Source organism: Diabrotica virgifera, chromosome 3, assembly GCF_917563875.1.
Source record: "Diabrotica virgifera virgifera chromosome 3, PGI_DIABVI_V3a".
In the NCBI taxonomy this organism is placed as follows: domain Eukaryota; kingdom Metazoa; phylum Arthropoda; class Insecta; order Coleoptera; family Chrysomelidae; genus Diabrotica; species Diabrotica virgifera.
The window spans coordinates 156,506,517-156,510,269 of NC_065445.1; the positions used below are offsets into that span (position 1 = coordinate 156,506,517).

General features: G+C 31.5%; 1 long non-coding RNA gene across 1 annotated transcript; it reads left to right on the forward strand.

Annotated features, from left to right (window-relative positions):
* Nucleotides 1–1,106: 1,106 nt before the first annotated feature.
* On the forward strand, nucleotides 1,107–3,424 carry LOC126882140 (uncharacterized). Its single transcript, XR_007697164.1, has 3 exons — nucleotides 1,107–1,517; nucleotides 2,153–2,311; nucleotides 3,244–3,424. It is a non-coding gene; the product is annotated as an uncharacterized LOC126882140 (long non-coding RNA).
* The last annotated feature ends 329 nt before the right edge of the window (nucleotides 3,425–3,753 follow it).

The window sequence follows — 3,753 nt, forward strand, 5'->3', positions numbered from 1 at the left end:
TTCCAAATCCCTCTCTGCAGCCTCTAACCATCTCTTCCTTGGTCGACCTCGTCTCCTTTTTCCCAATGCTCTGTCATTCAATATTCGTTTGACGTTTCTAGTTTCTGGCATTCGAGTAATATGTCCCAGCCATCTAACTCTTTGGGCTCGTATTTTTGTCGTTATTTTTGGTCTCCCATACATCCTCATTACTTCTTCATTTGTTCGTCTCCTCCAGGTTTTCTCCGCTATCTGTATACCTCCAAAAATTTTTCTCAGGATCTTCCTTTCCCATATCTGTATCTTCTTCTCCTCTTGTTGATTCATTACCCACGTTTCGCTCGCATACAACACTGTGGGCCGTATTATCGTTTCATACATTCTGATTCACACCGTCTGCACCGTCGTAATACCCAAACAAAATGTCTCGGTATTGAGGCCAGCGCTATTACTCTGATATATGGAACTAATCTTATCCCATATATCATCAACGGTCACTTCACAGGCAGGCTTGAACCTCATCCAACCCTGACCTCTGGCAAAGTCTTTCGAGCAAAAAGTGAAACCGACCTGATCGGTTGGTTCCAAACCTTCTGTTCCCTTAAGCACAATCCCCTCGATGGCCTTTTTTACCCATCCCACAGGTTCCTCACTCTGCGGCACATCCCTGATTTTAAATTCCAGAGTTCGTCCCTGGAGGCCAAATCTACGAATTTTCTTAAATGTATCCCCTAACAACACACAACATTCCAGGAATGTACTACCAAAGTTCTATCAATATTTGAATGTCCTGGACATTTAGGGAACATTCGGTGAACATCTGATTAAATTATTCCTGGAATGTTACCATAAGACATTCTGTGAACATACTACCAATGTTCCTATATTTTAAGTTGCGAAATAATACATACGTGTAAGAGATACAACATTACTTATAACATACCAGACAAACTAAGTGACATTTTAGGCCTACAGTGCAATAATATGTCAAATTTAAAGAGTTTCCCAAGTTCAATGAATACAATATTATAAACATACAAATGTAATAAAAATTATTGTTCGCGAATATTCAATTTGGAATGCGATTTTGTTAATAAAAAAAAAACTTATAACATGCAAAACCCAAGCGAGGCATTTATATTTATTTCTTTTGCGTTCATTTTCAAATTCGCCGTGCATATATTTTTGTGCATGGCGCTTGAGAGGGAATCACGTGACTAAAAACGACCAACCAACGACCTCGCTTCGGCCATCTTGGCATCTTCATCTTGGCGACCTTGCCGTTGCCCGGCCTTGCCTTGCCGTGGATTGTTGTTTGTATTTTGTATTATTTGTGCTTTTTAAGAATATTTTTTTAATTCGGATACTTTTATAATAGCTTTAATAGTATTATTAACATAGTGCATAAAATGGTGTCCTGTTTTTAACGCAGTTGGAGTAGCAGAAACAAATGTAGATAAAAAAATCTGCAGGAATAACGTTTCAATTATGACAGAAGCTCAAAACAAATGACTGTGAATGAAAAGCCCTATTAAAAGGTTAGTATGCAAATATGTAAACGAAAGCATGCCCTGTATTTCAGAAAATAAATTAATACTATTAATACCCTAATAATACTATTCATAAAAAATCTTTTAAGTAACGTAGATATAACAAAGTGAATAAAAGGCATAAATCAGAAGAATTATTATTTTATTTTATAAGTTAATAATTGGTCATATCCATTTATTATTTTAATAATAATTGTGAATAAGCCACAAACTTCGCTTATTCCTAACTAAAATAGTAAATAGAGATAGGTAATAACAAAAGGATTTGTAAAACTAAAATAATTCTTTTTGCGTTTTTGCTAGTGTATGCGTTTATAAATAGGATGGTAGACCACACACTATAATATGCAGTACCAACTAATGAATACACAGAATATTATAGTCGATTTGCTAAACTCAGTCTCAGTACTAATTACTGTAATTTTGGCAAAATTGGCCAAAAACAAAAAAAAATACCTACTAAAATCACTAGCCAGTTGTGTCTGAGTTTGGGGAACCGACTATACTAATAAACAATTTCTAAGCTGTTTTATAATAATTTTGTGAGTTCATTAATCATATTTTTTATTTAAAACTAAAATTTGTTAATAATGCTTAGTAATGCATATATTTTGTATTTTTAGCTTTCCAGAAGATCCTGCGAAGAAGACAAGAAAGTATAGATTAGATTTGTTAATAGAGGAGTATGTTCAAAACACTTTTTAGAAAAAGATATTGACAGAACTTCACTTTCATCTGTTCGTTTGAGAGACTGTGCTGTTCCAATAGCTTATGTCACACAGGTATATGCATAACCTAATTAATAATACAGTCCGTACAATATAGATACTGTTGTAATTCATTATCTACATCGGAGATCTAAGTTGACATTGTTGCCCAACTACAAAAAATTTTTGAATTCATTTTAAGTCAAATATATCGCATAATTATTGCGAAGTAGATTATACAACAAAACAGATTAATATTCAATGTAAATAAATAAAAACATCAGAAATCGAAAACAAGAATTAAGGTATAATCTTATGTTACAGTTATTAAGGTACCAAGGGTATTATAGGGATATACGTTGACCGAAAGCGTTATTATTATAATACCTGTGGTGCCTTCAACGTTTAATGTCCGACTAAATTATTCTTTATATGCGAAAAATTTGAATGAATTTTGAATTGATTAGTTTTTAAATAAGTACATTTACCAGTAACAGTAGTAACGTAATTGTGGTAACCATAGTTTTAGTTAGGTTGATATTTGTCAACTTGACAGTATCTAAGTCGTTATTTAAATTTAATGCCCAAGGGCGTTATATCGTACTTAACAGACTTCGAAATGTCATTATTTGTCAAATAATGTACCAGTAGGACATTAAAGTAAATAATAAAAACAATAAATATAATGAATACTAAATACTTATTTGTTTGTGAAAAATTTATTTCTTTGTGGCTTTTTTGTAATTAATTATTCTAATGGGGAAATAAGCCACAATTTACTTGAAAAAATAATTTTATTAAAGTTTCTACTTCCACATCGGATGTCGTTGTCAAAATACAAAATGTTCATTATTATTTTATTTATTAAATATTATTTATTTAAATATTATTTAGTATTTATTTTTTTATTATTATTATTTATGCATATTATTACCTGTAAATAATATTTCTTCTGATTGTTAATTGTAAAGGATAGAAAAATTACCTTTTATTTTATTTTCTTTTAGAATCAGCTGAGAGAAGTGGTCTACAAAAAACCAGAAAGGAAACGGAATATGTGGCTACGAAAAGCAAAAGAAAGGTTTACAAAGCAAATGTGACACATTTTTTAATAATATTTAGGAATGTCAGCAAATTACATTAAAAAATGTATGTAAAGATTTTTTGCAATAAAAATGTTTATATTTATCAAGGATGTATTATTTGGTATGGCCATATATCGTCAGTGATGTGACAGTACCTCCTATCTGTTTTTTTCAAGAGATTTGTAAGATAGACTAAAAACTTGTTTCGGCCACCTCCTGTTTTCATATATTTTTTGACTTGTTTTGCAGTAAATTCAACTATCTATTTACTACAAAAAAAGTCAGAATACGTACGAAACCAGAAAGTGACCTTAAAAAATGTTTTTCGTCTCCTGCAAACCTCATGAAAAAACATATAGGAGGTATTGTCACATTACTGACGATATATTTCAGTGAATGTCTAAAAAATATACTGTGAATGTTCAAAGAACG